Source organism: Bombina bombina, chromosome 7 (genome assembly GCF_027579735.1).
Source record: "Bombina bombina isolate aBomBom1 chromosome 7, aBomBom1.pri, whole genome shotgun sequence".
Lineage (NCBI taxonomy): Eukaryota > Metazoa > Chordata > Amphibia > Anura > Bombinatoridae > Bombina > Bombina bombina.
In genome coordinates, this window is record NC_069505.1 from 600,732,911 (window position 1) to 600,754,156 (window position 21,246).

Sequence of the window (21,246 nt, forward strand, 5' to 3'; positions counted from 1 at the left end):
GATCGCATATTAGGGAACATATTAGGGATACCAAAAACTACAACAAAGATTCGGCGGTAGCAGTACATTTTAATCAAACACATATGACCCACATAGCACATATTACAGTTAAAGTCATTGACAAAATTCAGTCTCCCACCAGAGGGGGCAATAAGCAAAAATTGTTGCTCAAACGTGAATTATTTTGGATCTATAAATTAAAAACAATAGCACCCCATGGTTTAAATAGGGAATGGGATATGTCTTATTTTGTAGAATAATTACCTATATATTTTTGTCCATTTTATTTGGATCAATTTATCATGTAGGAAAATTATTAGGTCTTCATTAGGTCTTCATATGGTTAGTTTATATACATTGGAATTAATACTACATATGTTATTTACCTGCAGTGTATACAAAGAGTTGCTTTTTATCCAGATATTCAATTAGGCATTTATATACTATTTAGATACTAGATATCAAATTTTGTATTCCATACTTAAGGTTAACCTACAATAGGATTTATTTATATCTACATATATGTATGCATGTGTACATTTTCTTATTCTCTGTTTTTATCCTTATATCTATCATATAGCTATATGGATAATTTTGCTGAAGGGGTGGACTTTGAATATGCTCTTACTAAATTGAAATCAAGGGTCTATATGTGTTTATATATTATTGTACGTTTCAAATATCTAATACTAACTTAAAATTTATGTAATACATTTTTCTATGTTCATGGAAGATGCTAAGTGACGGCAAGCAGTTTTAACACAATTTTCACAGGTGTTTTCACAGCTTTGCCATCATTGGGTACTTCCCCTTTAAATAGCAGGGGTTGTACTAACATACCTTACTCCTATGATTAAGTGCCCAGCATAGGCACGAAACATGTAAGGAGGTTCTCACCTGCTAACCCTTTGTATTTTAGCCAACTGGCTTTTTACCATTGGATTAATAAAGTATTTTTATTTTTAAATATACTCACTATTCTTTTTACTCTGCTTGTTGCTGCCGCAACCTTTCGTTTTTTGTGCCTTTTCATAGCAGCGGAACCGGCTGCTAATAGCGGCGTGCACCCCCAGTGCTCCACTGCTACTTTCCCCTCTCACACTTCCGGTTTAGTTACAAGCCGGTCTGGGGCTTGGAGCGGTACGGTGTTCGTGGAAGATGCTGATACTTTGTTACATACAGCCCTGCTTAGCTTAACGTTGGTGCCCTTTAAAGTTTACATTAAGGTCTCAACCCCCTATTTCGTCCTATGACTTGCCATATAACCTTATATCTATAAGAATAAACAGACCAGACACACGGTTGGGAGAAAAAGACCAATCACGGTCACGTTTATTAACATAAACGATTAACTTGTGCCTGCAATGATATTTATTACCATTGTAGGCACTCAAAATAAATTAACTTCCAAACTTGGCAACAAGTTCGTCACAATAATACGTTGGCGGCATCTCACCCTAACCTAACCCCTACCAGCAGATGGTCAAGGCCCCTTTCGGTGTTTGCAGCGTGACACCCGGCTGTTCACTCACTTCTCACCGTCACTCTTCTCTCTCTGTGCCTGCTCCCCAGGGCCTTGACCACCCGCCAGCTAGGGCATCTCCACCCAACCCAGTAAGGCGCTCCCCATCAAGCGAATCGTACAACCCTCCTGATAGGGGTGGGTGGCTATCTTAACAACCCTGGCTTACCAAGGCTAGCTCAATTAAACCTACCCCAGCCGGGTTCACTCAACCTCATGCTGCCGCATCGTTGCCGCCACTCTCTTCTTCCAAGGGGCCAGGTGGGAGGGGAAAACTTTCTCCTTGAAGTCTGGAACAGAAAGAGGCCGGATACACTGCTGCAGGACCCTATAAAGGTAAGCACAAACACCGCCTCCACACCTGCAACATTGTAACAAAACACACTTTAGCATTCTCCAGACTTCAAGTTGGTAATCCCTTAATGTTGTTACAGGCCCACTAGAGGGCCTTCCACTCTCATAAGGTCTCAACTCCCTATTTCGTCCTACGACTTGCCATATAACCTTATATCTATAAGAATAAACAGACCAGACACACGGTTGGGAGAAAAAGACCAGTCACGGTCACGTTTATTAACATAAACGATTAACTCGTGCCTGCAATGGTATTTATTACCATTGTAGGCACTCAAAATAAATTAACTTCCAAACTTGGCAACAAGTTCGTCACAATAATACGTTGGCGGCATCTCACCCTAACCTAACCCCTACCAGCAGATGGTCAAGGCCCCTTTCGGTGTTTGCAGCGTGACACCCGGCTGTTCACGCCCAATGGCACAAAGAGAGAGCTGTGATATTTAGAGATTTTCAGCCTGCGTCCGCAAGGGAGGGGACCCCCTAAGCCGGCGCCTAGGCGGGCGTAACCCCTCCCCTTTTTAGACCGTCACTCTTCTCTCTCTGTGCCCGCTCCCCACGGCCTTGACCACCCGCCACAAGAGCCAGGCATCCTCTTGCCGCCAACCAAACAAGCCAACAGGCACATATTATAACAAACCAAATCCACTATTAACTAACAGATAACTACATAACCTTTTTTTTTTTTTTTATATATAACTACCAATAGGGCGCTCCTGATGTCCTTTAGGAAGATATCCAACCTAACATCCGTCAGGTGGACACCATCAGGGTGAAACAAATCCTTCCTGTCAGCCGTTATGACCTCATGTCTGATCACAAAGCCACCCAAGGCCGTGACCGTCCTTCCCATCTCCCGATTAACCTTTTTTCTTACATTGTAAGCAGCCTTCTGAGTCACAATATACCTCCAATGCAGCCCTGCGACCACATTGGACCAACCCAACTTAACATTTTTAAGCCATGTGTGAACCCACTTTAAATCTGCTGCCATCCTCTTAATTAAGTCCAACGCGGGAACTGACCCCAAGTCATTCCCCCCGAGGTGCAGCACTATAACGTTGGGCTGCCCCCACCTCCTGTGCGCCTCCTGCAATAATGCTGGCAATTCTGCCCACGTAAGGCCCCTGCGCCCTAACCATCGTAAGTTCGCCCTGGACGTTGCGAATCCAAGTTGCTGCCCTTCCGCTGAACGCATCGCCCTGATGGACGCCCAATGGATGTACGAATGTCCTACAATCCATACTCGAACAGGAGGGGAATTTCCACCTCGCACACCTGGCAAAACAGAGCAAACCACATTACCCGTCATGCCCTTGCCCCCAACTAGCAATGTCAACGCTGACCCTAAACCCACTCTAGAGCTGCCCTGGCACCCGACCCCCAAGGGTTACCTGCTTCTACGCGCAGCCCTCCCGTCTTCTTTTTTTTTTTTTTAAGTGGGTCTAATGTACCCTTTGTATCGGGTTAACTTCCATCTACCCATCCGTTTAATCTCCACTGATGAAGTACCAGCTGCCGCTGCGCTGGTAGCCGCACCAATTCTAAAGGAGTGGGGCGCTATCTTTTTCGGATCCAGCCACGCTTTTTCCGCTGCTTTAGCGAGAACCCTGCGGAACTTAAACAATGACAATGCGTTACCATCCTCATGCACTAGAAATTGCCTACTGCCATGAGGTCTCACCTTTCCAAACTCCTCAACACACCGGACCGGACAACACTCCACAAATTCATGCTTCGCGAGAGGCAGCCAAGCCCCCTTTCCCTCCTGGTCCGTTTTGGACCTGGGTACGAACAAGAGGAGTCCCTCATCCGAGGAACGTACATGCTCCGCTTGGATGCCCCCCGTTCCTTTTTGTTTGGACGATGCCACCAACTCACCAACCCGCAGCCCTCCTGCAAATGCCAAAGCAAACGCGGCTCTGAACAGGAGCTTTTCATACTCCGATGTACACACCGATTGCAATTCCCCCGCCAATTGCCTTAACCGACATGTCGTTATAGGCTCCCTCCGATCCTTCGGACGGGGGGAAACTCTACCCCAGCCTTTAAGCACCTGCCTAACCAAGAATGACCTGGAGTGGTCGACATACTCCAGTGCCTTGTTAAAGAACGCCAGCGCCGCCAACCTGCCTCCTGCTCCCATTCTGCTAATCCCTCCAAGTCTTAACTGTGCCAACCATTCCAATACCTGAACCCTGGAAGCATCCTCTACCCGCACTCTCATCTGTTGGCAGAATGCCTCCCATTTTTTCCAGTGACTCACATACGTAGCCCAAGTCTTTGGTGCCAGCGACGACCTGATTAAGGGGAGGATGCCTTCCCAACCTGGAACAGCTGCCAAAGAAAAGACAGGCATATTAGACCCTCCTTCACAGCCCTGGGTGCTGCCTTACTAAACTGCCCCCAATTGAATCAGGAGAGTGCATCAGCGATCACGTTCTGCACCCCCGGGACGTGTTTGGCCGTGAAACTGATGTTGAGCTCCAAGCAGCGCAACACCAGATGCCTCAAGTAGCACACCACCCCTGGTGAGGATGCGGACAGTTTGTTAATGGCGTACACCACACTCAAATTGTCCGTCCAGAATACCACTGATCTATTTGCCAGCTGCCTACCCCAAATTTCAACTGCTATGACTATGGGGAACAGCTCCAGCAAAGTCAAGTTCCTGACCCAGCCGGCCTCAACCCACTCACGGGGCCATGGCGCCGCACTCCATTCGCCATCCAGGTATGCCCCATACCCAAAACCGCCGGCTGCATCGGTGAACAGGTGCAACACCTGATTGGATACTGTCAGGTGTCTCCAAAGACAAACCCCGTTAAAGTGTGACAAAAATGTAGAACACACACTCAGATCCTCCTTCACCTCTGCCGAGATTCTGACCCACTTGTTAAATCCAGCAGGTCCCTTCAGCTGCCCTTCCAGGCGCCGGTTAAAGACCCTGCCCATTGGAATGGCCCTGCCCGCGAAATTCAGCAGGCCTAATAGGGATTGAACCTCCCTCCGGGGAACTCTGTCTTGCCCCTGCACCTGCTGCACCATGTGCAGCATGCGCTCCACCTTGTCATCCGGCAGCCTGCATAGCGACCTAACTGTGTCAATCTCTATACCCAAGAACGTCAGGCACGTACACGGGCCCTCCGTCTTGTCTGCGGCAAGTGGAACCCCGAACCTCTCTGTCATATCCCTCATAACATCCATGAGCTGTGCACACTCCGTGCAACCAGCTCTCCCTACCAGCAGAAAGTCATCCAGGTAGTGGGCCACCGACCCACCCCCCGAAGCCTCCTGAACCACCCAGTGAAGGAATGAGCTGAAACACTCGAACAGAGAACAGGACAGTGAACACCCCATTGGTAGACACCTGTCCACATAAAATGCCCCTTCGAACTTCATCCCCATGAGCCTAAAGGCGGATGGGTGCAATGGCAGTATTCTAAAAGCTGACTCAATGTCCAGCTTCGCCATCAAAGCTCTGGGGCCCGCCGCCCGAACTAACGCGAGTGCCTCATCAAAAGATTGATAATGCACGGTGCTAAGCTCCGGGTCAATGGCGTCATTCACCGAAGAACCTTTTGGGAATGACAGGTGGTGTATCAACCTGAACTTCCCAGCCTCCTTTTTAGGAACAACTCCTAATGGGGAGACCACAAGATCCGCAATTGGCATAGCCGCGAATGGGCAGGACACCCGCACCAACGCAACCTCCTTTGCCAATTTTTCCCGGACCACCTGAGGGAACTCGTACGCTGTTTTCAGATTCCTGTGGACCCCTGACCCCAAAACATTGCCCTGCACTGGGATCCTGAACCCCTCCCCCAACCCGTTCCAGAGCAGCTCCGCTGCCTCCTGATCCGGGTAGCTCGTCAGCCATGGCAACATGGCTGACAGCTTAAGCGGTGTTGGGGCCCTTGACTCCATTTCCCGGCTTAAGGGCCGGTCTGGCCTGTCCCTGCTCCTTTCTTTTCCCACACTCCGCTCCCGGGTGGGGTCCCCCACAGTACTTGCACACGTGACGAAAGGAACAATTGCTCCCCCTGTCACACAATTTGTCCTGGAATTTCCAGCACTCTCTGCCACGTCTACCTTGCCTCTGGCCCGGTCGACCTGCCGCCTGTCGCGAGGGGGCGGGGAGGGGAGAGGCCCCTTCCAAGCCCAATTTGGACCACAGGTGCATGTCCTGTGTCCCAAAGTGCAGCAGGGGGTTACCAACCATTTTCCTTCGGAAGGCCATGTCGTACTCACGCCATGCGCCTTCCTTAAACCTAGCATGGATATCCTCAATTGTGTCCTGGTATTTGAAAAGGTTGTGCCCCTGTAAGGGCCACCTATCCACATAGCAGGCCGCCAAGACCCTGAAGCATTTTAACCATTCTTTATAGGTCTCTGGCCTGCGCACTCTCTTGGGGCCTGAACCGTCCATGGCCCACTCTTTGGCCCTAAACGCATCCAGAGAGAGCTTGCCAGTTCTTTCCGCGCATGCGCACTCGTTCCGTGCCTACCACCTCCATTCACAGCCGCACCCCGAGAGGCCTCATTCACCCTCGCCGCCTGCGCATCTGCCACCACCCTAGGTGAGTAACCCTGCGCCTCCGGAACCCTCCCAGTGGCCATTGGGGCCCCATCCGCGAACCGGAGCCTCCCCAAATTACCTGGGCTGCTCCGGTCGCGTGGGCCATGTTCTCCGCTTTGACCCCTCCTCTCAAGATGGCGCCCGCGATCCTCACTTAAAGAACGTGAAGTCGAAGTATCGCGGGAGCCGCCATCTGAGGTGGGAGGTCCCGCTGCGCACTCTGCATTGGCTCCGGAGCTAGCCGCCATCATGCCAGGCCCCCCGGCAGCCACCGCAACAGCTCCAGCCTGCTCCTGGCCGGATGGGCCCACAACAGAGGCCAAGGATTGGGCCAGGGCTAGAACTGCCGCCATGGCAGCAGGTGGGAGGGCGGGAAATGGCTCCGGTGCAGGGCCCAGCACCCGATCAGGCCCCATCACACGCTCAGGCCCTAAACCCAAAGTAGGCCTTACTTCAGGCGTCGGCCTCGACTCCCCACTAGGCCCCCCTAGATTCCCTGGGCCCATGCTCACCACCCCCTCGCCCACAACGGCTTCCTGCCACACCCTGGGGGTAGAAATCACTGGGGACAAGACTGGGACCGGTGTACTGCACCTCTGGCTAGGGCCTGGGCTTACCCCTTTACCACCCCTAATTTTGGCCTGCTGGCCAGGGCCAGTCCCCCCACCCCCATCCTTCCTTGCCCCCTTTCCTTTATTAAATCTCCTGCTGGGTGGGGGTTTTTGGGGTGTGGGGGATAAATCCTCCTCTCTCTGTGTTGCAGGTCCTTTCTTCCTGGCTGCAACCTCCACCACCTCCCGAAATCGTTTAGGAGGCACCGACTTCCTTCTAGATCTCTCCATCTTCCAGGCTCAGTCCCAAGGTCACAAGAAAACTTTCTCCTTGAAGTCTGGAACAGAAAGAGGCCGGATACACTGCTGCAGGACCCTATAAAGGTAAGCACAAACACCGCCTCCACACCTGCAACATTGTAACAAAACACACTTTAGCATTCTCCAGACTTCAAGTTGGTAATCCCTTAATGTTGTTACAGGCCCACTAGAGGGCCTTCCACTCTCATTAGCAATACAGCAGCATAGGATTTACATCCCCCCCAACTGTCCCGATTTTCGCGGGACAGTCCCGATTTTAGGGGTCTGTCCCCCTGTCCCGGGTTGCTAGCCATCTGTCCCGATTTGCCCCAGGCATTAAAAAATTAAATTAAATTCTATTGGGCCCATACTCAGAAGCAGCTGGCTTTGCTCTTACAGGGTTAGATACCTGTTAGATTCCCTGTGGAAAAGGAATGGTGTGTGGGTTAAGCAGGAGTAAGAAGGCTGTATACACTCTGACCACGGGTAATGGTGACCTCTCTAACCTACCTCTGGTAGTGATGATGTCTAACCCCTGGTGATAATAATACTAGCATGCCTTCAGTTTTATACAATGAGCAGTGCTAATACCAGGGTAACGAAAAGTGGCAGCCGCAGACTGCCAGCTAATGTGCTTGCCAACCCCAGGACCCCATACAATGAATTACAGATACCCATATATGATGTAGTGTGTGTGTCTATCTGTATCCATAACTGTGTGTGTGTGTATCTGTATGTATAAGTTTATGCTATGTAGTGTGTGTATGTCTGCATGTATCCATGTAAGCTATGTAGTGTGTGTATGTCTATCTGCATGTATAAGTGTGTATCTGCATGTATAAGTGTATGCTATGTAGTGTGTGTGTATCTGCATGTGTTAGTGTATGCTATGTAGTGTCTGTGTATCTGCATGTATAAGTGTGTATCTGCATGTATAAGTGTATGCTATGTAGTGTGTGTGTGTCTGCATGCATAAGTGTATACTATGTAGTGTCTGTGTATCTGCATGTATAAGTGTATGCTGCATGTATAAGTGTATGCTATGTAATGTGTGTGTATCTGCATATATAAGTTTATAGTATGTAGTGTCTGTGTATCTGCCTGTATAAGTGTATGCTATGTAGTGTGTGTGTATCTGCATGTATAAGTGTATGCTATGTAGTGTGTGTGTATCTGCATGTATAAGTGTATGCCATGTAGTGTATGTGTATCTGCATGTATAAGTGTGTATCTGCATGTATAAGTGTATGCTATGTAGTGTGTGTGTGTCTGCATGCATAAGTGTATACTATGTAGTGTCTGTGTATCTGCATGTATAAGTGTATGCTGCATGTATAAGTGTATGCTATGTAATGTGTGTGTATCTGCATATATAAGTTTATAGTATGTAGTGTCTGTGTATCTGCCTGTATAAGTGTATGCTATGTAGTGTGTGTGTATCTGCATGTGTAAGTGTATGCTATGTAGTGTGTGTGTATCTGCATGTATAAGTGTATGCCATGTAGTGTGTGTGTATCTGCATGTATAAGTGTATGCCATGTAGTGTGTGTGTATCTGCATGTATAAGTGTATGCTATGTAGTGTGTGTGTATCTGCATGTATAAGTGTATGCTATGTAGTGTGTGTGTATCTGCATGTATAAGTGTATGCTATGTAGTGTGTGTGTGTATCTGCATGTGTAAGTGTATGCTATGTAGTGTGTATATCTGCATGTATAAGTGTATGGCTATGTAGTGTGTGTGTATCTGCATGTATAAGTGTATGCTATGTAGTGTGTGTGTATCTGCATGTATAAGTGTATGCTATGTAGTGTGTGTGTATCTGCATGTATAAGTGTATGCTATGTAGTGTGTGTGTATCTGTATGTGTAAGTGTATGCTATGTAGTGTGTGTATTTGCATGTGTAAGTGTATGCTATGTAGTGTGCTACTATGCATTTTTGCTGACTTTAAAGGCCAGAATCTAGAATATTAATGGAGAATGCAGAGAGCAGTTTTAAAGAATTTATTATTAACCCCTTAACGACGCATGTCGTACAGGGTACGTCGCACACAACCTTAGGTTGGGGGCTAAGGGGGGATGCTACACCACAGCATATGTAAATATTCTAAAAAATAAAAAAATAAATAAATTTAAAAACCTTTTATTTTAGTACTGGCAGACTTTCTGCCAGTACTTAAGATGGCGGGGACAATTGTGGGGTGGGGGAGGGAAGGGAGCTGTTTGGGAGGGATCAGGGGGTCTGATGTGTCAGGTGGGAGGCTGATCTCTACACTAAAGCTAAAATTAACCCTGCAATCTCCCTACAAACTACCTAATTAACCCCTTCACTGCTAGCCATAATACACGTGTGATGCGCAGCAGCATTTAGCGGCCTTCTAATTACCAGAAAGCAACGCCAAAGTCATATATGTCTGCTATTTCTGAACAAAGGGGATCCCAGAGAAGCATTTACAACCATTTGTGCCATAATTGCACAAGCTGTTTGTAAATAATTTCAGTGAGAAACCTAAAATTGCGAAAAAATTTAAGTTTTTTTTTAAATTTGATCGCATTTGGCGGTGAAATGGTGGCATTAAATATACCAAAATGGGCCTAGATCAATACTTTGGGTTGTCTACGACACTACACTTAAGCTAAAATTAACTCTACAAGCTTCCTACATGCTCCCTAATTAACCCCTTCACTGCTGGGCATAAAACACGTGTGGTGCACAGTGGCATTTAGCAGCCTTCTAATTACCAAAAAGCAACGCCAAAGCCATATAAGTCTGCTATTTCTGAACAAAGGGGATCCCAGAGAAGTATTTACAACCATTTATGCCATAATTGCATAAGTTGTTTGTAAATAATTTCTGTGAGAAACCTAAAGTTTGTGAAAAAGTGAACAATTTTTTTTATTTGATCGCATTTGGCGGTGAAATGGTGGCATGAAATATACCAAAATGGGCCTAGATCAACACTTTGGGATGTCTTCTAAAAAAATATATATACATGTCAAGGGATATTCAGGTATTCCTGACAGATATCAGGGTTCCAATGTAACTAGCGCTCATTTTGAAAAAAAGTGGTTTTGAAATAGCAAAGTGCTTCTTGTATTTATTTTCCTATAACTTGCAAAAAAAGCAAAGAACATGTTAACATTGGGTATTTCTAAACTCAGGACAAAATTTAGAAACTATTTAGCAAGGTTGTTTTTTGGTGGTTGTAGATGTGTAACAGATTTTGGGGGTCAAAGTTAGAAAAAGTTTTTTTTTTTTCATTTTTTCCTCATATTTTATAATATTTTTAATAATAAATTATAAGATATGATGAAAATAATGGTATCTTTAGAAAGTCCATTTAGTGGCGAGAAAAACGGTATATAATATGTGTGGGTACAGTAAATGAGTAAGAGGAAAATTACAGCTAAACACAAACACCGCAGAAATGTAAAAATAGCCCTGGTCCTTAAGGGAAAGAAATTGAAAAATGGCCTTGGTCCTTAAGGGGTTAAATGTCAAATTAAGATAAAAATATTTAGCAATGTATTTGCAAAGGCTAATTAAATACAAAGCTCACATAGCCATACCAGTGGCTTATGAGTTTTTAAGCCCCGCCCACCACAATTCACATTTTTTGCCGTGTGTGTGTGTGTGGGGGGGGGGTCCCTCTTTTGAATTTTGAAATGTTGGGAGGTATGGATTTATTAATTTTGTAGTACTACTTTGTTTATTTTTGTTATAATTTAACACCCCCCTGACCCCTAGTGACATCACTGGTGTGGTGATACACATTTAGGGGAATCATGTGGATATGACCAGGAAGTGCAGGCAGACAGGCAGGATTTTTGGCAAGGATCTTGCTTTACTACATGCAGAATAGCATTTTGGCTGTAATCCTCTTGCATTATGGGATAGCGTAGTCTCTTAAACAGCTTTAGCAGGTACGCGTTTCTTTTTTACTTATTTCATTCAATGTTGTATTTATGCCTTATCCGTATCCAGTTCTCTTCCTTAGTTAGACACATCAAACACATATTACACTGAAGATATTAAATTGTGTGATGTATATGCTTTTCACTATTTTATGAAATTGGTAATTATGCTTGATGTTTGGCATTATTTAGAATCTGAGATTTAGATGAATGATTTATTTGCTCATGTTGTGTATGGGTTGCCATGACAACGTAATGGTGCCTTTTTTTCACTAGGGGGTGGTGTTATTGTCTATTTAAATTGTGTGATTCACTTGTTTGACTGAGAAAGGGTAGAGTATCCATGAAACATTATGCACATAAAAGCTACTACTTTAAAAGGACCGGTAATCGCCACGCCCACTTGACCACGCCCCTGACCACACACCCACTGGCACCGCGCCAGGTTGTCCCAGTTTCACCTCTAAAAATGATGGTAAGCCTTATTATTATCATTAAGAATATATTATTTCTATCTTACACCAAGCCCTTTGTCATGTCCCTGAGGTGTAGCCTGGTTTGTATAAAATATCCTGCATTTATTTTTTAAATTATTTTTCACAAGAAAGAAACCCAGATAAATATGTACATTGTTGCCAAAAATTATATTTGCACATTGTATTAATTATTTTCTAAAAGGGACACTGAACCCAATTGTTTTCTTTTGTGATTCAGATAGAGCAGCAATTTTAAGCAACTTTCTAATTTACTCTTGTTATCAAATGTTCTTCATTCTCTTGGTATCTTTATTTGAAAAGCAAGAAAGTAAGTTTAGATGCCGGCCCATTTTTTGGTGAACAACCTGGGTTGTTTTTGCTGATTAGTGGATAAATTCACCCACGAATAAACAAGTGCTGTCCAGGGTCTGAACCAAAAATTGTCTGGCTCCTTAGCTTAGATGCCTTCCTTTTCAAATAAAGATAGCAAGAGAACAAAGAAAAATGTATAGTTTATAGATTTATAGAAAAAGTTATAGTTAAAGGGACATGAAACCCAAAAGATAGAGAATACAATTTTAATCAACTTTCTAATTTACTTCTATTATCTAATCTGTTTTATTCTCTTGGTATCATTTGTTGAAGGAGAAGCAATGCACTAATGGTTTATAGCTAAACACATGGGTGAGCCAATCACAATTGGTATATATATATATATATATATATATATATATATATATATATACAAAACACGGAAGGGAACTGCACTCTCATACCGGACCGGGTACACATCCCATGACCCTGCAACATGCTCAGCCCTGGGTGCCACTGGCACTCACAGGAAGCTGTGCTGTCCCCAGAGTCACAGGCAGTTAACCCCAGACAGGTCTGGGTGCAAGAACCATAGGGAAAATTACAAAACAAATTAATACAACACACAGAGAAAACCCAGCACTCACTTACAAGCTCTCAGCTAAGATTTAAAAGCAAATCTCAGGTATTGGAAAGGACCTTGACGTGATACCTGAGCTTGTCCCATTTGGCCAGATGCAGTAACTAACCTTTCCATTTTTGCTTTTAAATCTTAGCTGAGAGCTTGTAAGTGAGTGCTGGGTTTTCTCTGTGTGTTGTATTAATTTGTTTTGTAATTTTCCCTAAAAAAAAGCTTGTGGCTCTGGGGACAGCACAGCTTCCTGTGAGTGCCAGTGGCACCCAGGGCTGAGCATGTTGCAGGGTCATGGGATGTGTACCCGGTCCGGTATGAGAGTGCAGTTCCCTTCCGTGTTTTGTATATGTCTAGGGTGGTTACATATTCCTGTGCACCCTTCCCTTGTTTTCAGTTTGTTTGGATTTGAAAGCTTGCATTGTGTGGCTGTTTTAGGGTCTCAGGTATTGGAAAGGACCTTGACGTGGTACCTGAGCTTGTCCCATTTGGCCAGATGCGGTGACTAACCTTTCCATTTTTGCTTTTAAATCTTAGCTGAGAGCTTGTAAGTGAGTGCTGGGTTTTCTCTGTGTGTTTTATATATATATATATATATATATATATATATATATATATATCAACAGCTAGAACCTAGGGTCTCTGCTGCTCCTGAACTTTCCTAGATAAACCTTTCAGCAAAGGATAACAAGAGAAGGAAGCAAATTAAATAATAGTGTTTGAAATTGTATTCTCTATCTGAATTATGAAAGAAAAATTTTGGGTTTCATGTCCCTTTAACTATAAATGTTTCTATAAATCTATAAACTATACATTTTTCTTTGTTCTCTTGCTATCTTTTTTTGAAAAGGAAGGCATCTAAGCTAAGGAGCCAGACAATTTTTGGTTCAGACCCTGGACAGCACTTGTTTATTGGTGGGTGAATTTATCCACCAATCAGCAAAAACAACCCAGGTTGTTCACCAAAAAATGGTCCGGCATCTAAACTTACATTCTTGCTTTTCAAATAAAGATACCAAGAGAATGAAGAAAATTTGATAATAGGAGTAAATTAGGAAGTTGCTTAAAATTGCTGCTCTATCTGAATCACGAAAGAAAACATTTGGGTTCAGTGTCCCTTTAGAAAATAATTAATACAATGTGCAAATATAATTTTTGGCAACAATGTACATATTTATTTGGGTTTCTTTCTTGTGAACAATAATTTTAAAAATAAATGCAGGATATTTTATAAAAACCAGGCTACAAATATGTGTCCCTCAGTCTGGACTCAACCCCGTCACACCAACCATTCTCCACCCATAATAATTAAAACTCCACCCACATGTGACATCATTGACCGTAAGTGACATTGTTCAGCTCTCTTTTACAGTGTGGTTCAGAAGATGGTAAGCAATATCATACTTTTTATTAATATATTTGAGGCATATTATAGACAGGGAGGGTATTGTTAAGCTTAACCACTCAACCCCATCACATAAAATTAAGATGAAAAAGTATCACTTTAAATTTTTTTTATTTTAATCAATAAATATATAAAATATAGTCATTTCATTACTGCCATGTAGTCTTCCTTTATTACACCTCATGAGGAGCAGCGGCCATTTTGAGCAAAAACACACAATCCCGTCACACTCCTCAACCCCGTCACGTATGCCATTGTTTTGGGGTTGTAAACTTGTGACAGGGTTGAGTTATTAACCACATTTATAAATAAATACATTTAAAACATATGAAACGGTCATGGTTTCAGTAAATATATACTTACTGAAATCATGACAACTCATATTTGTGTTATAAATAGAGTATTTGATGTAACATTCACAAGTTTAAGAAGCACCTGTTCAATATCAATTTGGAATACAACTACTATCGTGAGCTAAAAAAAAACCATGGCAATGAATGAGGCATTGAGCCACATCGATTTGTCAGAGAACTATGTCTGTAAATACGCATCATAGATCCAAGCTGTTCACTTTGGGGCCTCACACAAGAAGACCACTCTACATACTGGGGTAATGCATGTAGGGCAACAGGAACCCATATGCTTCACCACAGTCTCCCCTTCAGACACAAAGGCCCTCCTGCTATATGGAAACATCTTGTTTCCAGTGCTAGACTACCTTCAGGCTACTCATCCACAAGTTTATCTCCTGCATTTTTTTAGTGATGGACCTTGCACACAATATAAACAAAATGGAAACGTTCTGCTTTTTACTACAGAAATCCACACGCGTGGTATTAATGCTGGCACATGGAACTATTTTGAGTCAAGCCATGGGAAAGGGGCCCCTGATGGTGTGGGCGGAGCATTAAAGAGAACAGCAGACAGGTTGGTGGCTAAAGGCCATGACATCTAAGATGCAAAGCAGCTGTATGAACTTCTCAGACACTTCAGTGGAACTGTTTTTTTGTGGAAGGTGCTGATGTTGAACGTGCAGTAGAGATGATGCACAAGCCTATAAAAGCAGTGCCCTCTTCAATGAGAATGTACCAGGTCATCACCCTTGCTCCAGGTGAACTGATATGTTGTGATATATATATAAGATGATTTTGTCCAACAAAGAAAGACATAAACTGTACATGTTTGAACACACAACACTTTAGTTTTGGTCAGAACATCCCAATGAGTACACAACCAGCAGACAACACACAACCCATGGAAGTGGAGAAATGGGGAAATCCAGATGTTCTTGGACAGTGTTGCATACTGAGATATGATGATGATCATCCTTGTCACAGACAAAACAAGTGTTCAAGTTAAGTGTATGCATCGTGCTGGAACAAATACATTTTTTTGGCCTTCTCGTGATGATATCCACTGGTACCAATTTGATAAAGTCCTTGAGATTATTCCAGCTCCGCAGCATGTGACATCTCGCCATGTAGAGGTTTTGAAAGGGATTTGGGTCAAACTCAAGATAAAAACCTGACCAAAGAATTGCACATGTAGTAATGTCCAAAATTACAGCAGCACTCACCAGTTTAACAAAACTTCCATCTCTATTGGGACATCAAGGTAAAACAAATAGACAACGTTTTGGACCTCTAGTCCTTAATCATGGACATAATTAAGGACTAGAGGTTCTAAACATTGTCTATTTTTTTACCTTGATGTCCCAATAAAGATGGAAGTTTTGTTAAACTGGTGAGTGCTGCTGTAATTTTGGACATTACTACATTATCGTTGGGGGAATTGTGTGGAACCCTCTGCAGTTTGAACCACCTATACCACTGTGCTGTACCTTTTAAACTTTGTTGCAAAGAATTGCGCACACACCTGGTAGCTCAGAAATATGGATTAGATTTAGTGTTATATAGTAATTCTTTCAGTTTATGAAAATGTGAATAAAGTAACCATTTTAAAATCTTTGTATTGTTATGTCATATTTATGTTAACATGGCACTTTTATAGGTTGCAGTTTTATTCCTGCAAAGAGGGAATTCTTTTAGTGAATTTACCTACGCCTATTGAGTAAAAGGTTCTGTTCAGTAATGTGTGTGGTAACGTTTTTTTTTTGTTTGTTTAATTATTTGAAAGTTACCAATACCCTAATGTCTGTGTTTTAAATACTCTATGCAGTTTGGTTAATAAAGTTCATATTAATCAAAATCTGACTAATGTCATTATTACATGGTTGACTAAAATGGAATACTGCGTTTTGGTTGAGTCTTGGGGGAAATTTCATAATAATTAAAATTAAAGGTGATGTGTCTTTTCAACCCTGTTACAGTCCTCAACCCTGTCACACTATTCTCAGTCCAGTCACATTAATATTTCTTTGGGAAAAAATAGGGAAGGGAATTAAAAAATAAAGCATTTCTTGCTGAATACCACCTGACATGTTAAGGGCTAGCACAATAAAGTTGTGATTTTAGTTAAACATCAAAATTGATAAAATTATTTTAAAAAATAAGGAGACCCTAGGCCCACAATTTGTTTATTTGAAACGTTCAAACATAAAAATGTGAAGATTATCATAAATGTTACATATGATTTGTTATGAGGGACACACGAGCAATAGGTAGATGCTTGTTTTATACGTTTTGTGCAAAATCCTTTTTAAACCAATACCATTTTGTCCGTTACAGGGTTGAGAAAAAAAATTGTCCATATCTGAAAAAACTGAACATAATAAAATGGCTTTATTGTCTGAGGTGGAAAAAATATGATTTGTTAGAAGTTTAATTTGTGCCTAATTATCTGGTATAGTTAGATAATTAATCAAATGTAGTTAAAAAAAATCAAAATATTACCGAATCCCAGGAATGACATATATATATATATATATATATATATATATATATACAGTATATATATATATATATATATATATATATATATATATATATATATATATATATTCTATCTATCTAGCTATCTGTCTGTCTACTATCTATCTATCTTCTATCTATAATCTATCTATAATCTATCTATCTATTATCTATCTACCAGTATAATCTATCTATTTATCTATCTCTAGCTATCTATCTACCTACCATCTATCGTATTGTATCTATATATCTATCAGCATCTATCTATTATCTATCTATTTATTATTATCTATCTATAATCTATCTATCTATTTATCTATCTATCTTTCTATATATAATATATATATTAGATGGATACGGATAGATATATAGATACAATACGTCTGTCTGTCTGTCTATCATCTATCTATCTATCTTATTGTCACATATCTTTCTAAATGTTTTCCTATATACAATGTATCTGTCTGTACTAAGCTTTGAAGATCATACATGATGAGTATATAACATTTTGAAAAACAAGGGCACCGCATCTATTTTTGGCTGGGCACTTGACAGGATATAAAATATGCATCACCTCTTTGCTGTCGGATGGAGAAGCTTTCAGAAACAACCTTGTATCTAAAATAAAACAAACAAACAAATCTTTATGATCAGATCTTTTCAAGTGCTGGATGTTTCTACCATAAACACATAAACAGTCTAATGGATCTTTATAAAGGTCAGTACAGAATGTAAGTGGTTAATAAGATGCTGTTTCTCTACGTCAGATACAATCTCCCCTGCAGGATGAACATACATCAATCTGGTGTCACTCCCAGGCCCAGGGAGTCAGCGGCACAAGCTGTATTTGTCATACAGTATTCCTGATGCACCTTACAGATCCTATTTCTTCTCATTCTCCTCCTCTGAAGGTCAAACTCCCCCCCACCTCCCTACGAGTAGCCGTTAGTTATCTTCCTATAGAAACCTACAGAGGCTATGCCTATTAAATCTGCCTACATTTCCTATAAATTGTTAGCAATATAAAAGTGCAAAGAAAATAATCTGTTAGAGCATTTTATTCTTGTACTATTGCTTGTATATGACTATGTGTTTAACATCTGCAAGCCCTATGCTTATCCCAGACATTAATTGGTATGCAGGATAGCCTTATGCTTACCCTAGTTATTAATTAGTATGTAGGATAGCCTTATGCTTACCCCAGTTATTAATTAGTATGTAGGATAGCCTTATGCTTACCCCAGTTATTAATTAGTATGTAGGATAGCCTTATGCTTACCCCAGTTATTAATTAGTATGCAGGATAGCCTTATGCTTACCCCAGTTATTCATTAGTATGTAGGATAGCCTTATACTTATCACAGCCATTAATTAGTATGCAGGCAAGCCCTATGCTTATCCCAGGCATTCATTAGTATGTAGGATAGCCTTATACTTATCACAGCCATTTATTAGTATGTAGAATAGCCCTATGCTTATCCCAGGCATTCATTAGTATGCAGGATAGCCTTATGCTTATCCCAGACATTAATTAGTATGTAGGATAGCCTTATGCTTACCCCAGGTAGTAATTAGTATGTAGAATAGCCTTATGTTTACCCCAGGCATTAATTAATATGCAGGATAGCCTTATGCTTACCCCATGCATTAATTAGTACGTAGGATAGCCTTATGCTTATCCCAGGCATTAATTAGTACTTAGGATAGCATTATGCTTATCCCAGGCATTAATTAGTATGTAGGATAGCCTTATGCTTACCCCAGGTATTAATTAGTATGTAGGATAGCCTTATACTTATCCCAGGTATTAATTAGTATGTAGGATAGCATTATGCTTATCCCAGGCATTAATTAGTATGTAGGATAGCCTTATGCTTACCCCAGGTATTAATTAGTATGTAGGATAGCCTTATACTTATCCCAGGTATTAATTAGTATGTAGGATAGCATTATGCTTATCCCAGGCATTAATTAGTATGTAGGATAGCCTTATGCTTACCCCAGGTATTAATTAGTATGTAGGACAGCCTTATACTTATCCCAGGTATTAATTAGTATGTAGGATAGCCTTATGCTTATCCCAGGTATTAATTAGTACGTAGGATAGCCTTATGCTTATCCCAGGTATTAATTAGTACGTAGGATAGCCTTATGCTTATCCCAGGTATTAATTAGTATGTAGGATAGCCTTATGCTTATCCCAGGCATTAATTAGTACGTAGGATAGCCTTATGCTTATCCCAGGTATTAATTAGTATGTAGGATAGCCTTATGCTTACCCCAGGTATTAATTAGTATGTAGGATAGCCTTATACTTATCCCAGGTATTAATTAGTATGTAGGATAGCATTATGCTTATCTCAGGTATTAATTAGTACGTAGGATAGCCTTATGCTTATCTCAGGTATTAATTAGTATGTAGGATAGCCTTATGCTTATCCCAGGTATTAATTAGTATGTAGGATAGCCTTATACTTATCCCAGGTATTAATTAGTATGTAGGATAGCCTTATGCTTATCCCAGGTATTAATTAGTACGTAGGATAGCCTTATGCTTATCCCAGGTATTAATTAGTACGTAGGATAGCCTTATGCTTATCCCAGGTATTAATTAGTATGTAGGATAGCCTTATGCTTATCCCAGGCATTAATTAGTACGTAGGATAGCCTTATGCTTATCCCAGGTATTAATTAGTATGTAGGATAGCCTTATGCTTACCCCAGGTATTAATTAGTATGTAGGATAGCCTTATACTTATCCCAGGTATTAATTAGTATGTAGGATAGCATTATGCTTATCTCAGGTATTAATTAGTACGTAGGATAGCCTTATGCTTATCTCAGGTATTAATTAGTACGTAGGATAGCCTTATGCTTATCCCAGGTATTAATTAGTATGTAGGATAGCCTTATACTTATCCCAGGTATTAATTAGTATGTAGGATAGCCTTATGCTTATCCCAGGTATTAATTAGTACGTAGGATAGCCTTATGCTTATCCCAGGTATTAATTAGTACGTAGGATAGCCTTATGCTTATCCCAGGTATTAATTAGTACGTAGGATAGCCTTATGCTTATCCCAGGTATTAATTAGTATGTAGGATAGCCTTATGCTTACCCCAGGTATTAATTAGTATGTAGGATAGCCTTATACTTATCCCAGGTATTAATTAGTATGTAGGATAGCATTATGCTTATCTCAGGTATTAATTAGTACGTAGGATAGCCTTATACTTATCCCAGGTATTAATTAGTATGTAGGATAGCCTTATGCTTATCCCATGTATTAATTAGTATGTAGGATAGTCTTATACTTATCCCAGGTATTAATTAGTATGTAGGATAGCATTATGCTTATCTCAGGTATTAATTAGTACGTAGGATAGCCTTATGCTTATCTCAGGTATTAATTAGTACGTAGGATAGCCTTATGCTTATCCCAGGTATTAATTAGTTAGTTAAATCCCAGTTTGTTAATGCTTCTGGAGATATGGTAAAAAAAAAGTACACGTGTGCAAGGGCATAGCTCATTGTCACACGCGGGGCCGGGGAAGCATCCTACATGGAAGGTACATAGAGTTAGAAAGTGAGTCTAACTGTTAGTGATTAGAGATGGCCATGAACGTGTGTGATATATTGTTGTATACAAACAAAACATTCTGTGACAAGGGGTTTGTATTGGACTATATTATAATAATGGGGGCGGTGAAAATGTTTCCAATGTAAAAAGGTGTCCAAGATGAAAGAGTTTAAGAAGCTCTTCTCTATATCATGCTTTCCATACCCATGAATATGTACAATTGCATGTTGTCACTTTACCAGCTCTACAATCTCTTCCTTAAAGGGACGCTCAGGTCCAATTAATCTCTCATGATTCAGATAGAGCAGCAATTTTAAACAACTTTCCAATTTACTGCCATTAACATAATGTGCACAATCCTTTTTATATTTACACTTTTTGAGTCACCAGCTCCTACTGAGCATGTGCAAGAGTTTACAGACTATACGTATATGCATTTGTGATTGGCTGATGGCTGTCACATGATACAGTCGGGTGGAAATAGACAGAACTTTAACATTTGTCAGAAAAAAATCTACTACTCATGTGAAGTTCGCGCTGTCTTTTTAGCATGTAAATGTGCTTTACTGTGGCTTTAAACCATAGTATCTTAAAGCACAAATAGACACAGTAGAATAGCATAAATGATAATGCATAATAAAGAGACAATCTCTTAGTTTGAGTTTCAAATGAGTAGCAGATTTTTTTTTCTGACAAATGGCAAAAAGTTAGTTACATTTTCCTTCCTAATGCATCATGTGACAGCCATCA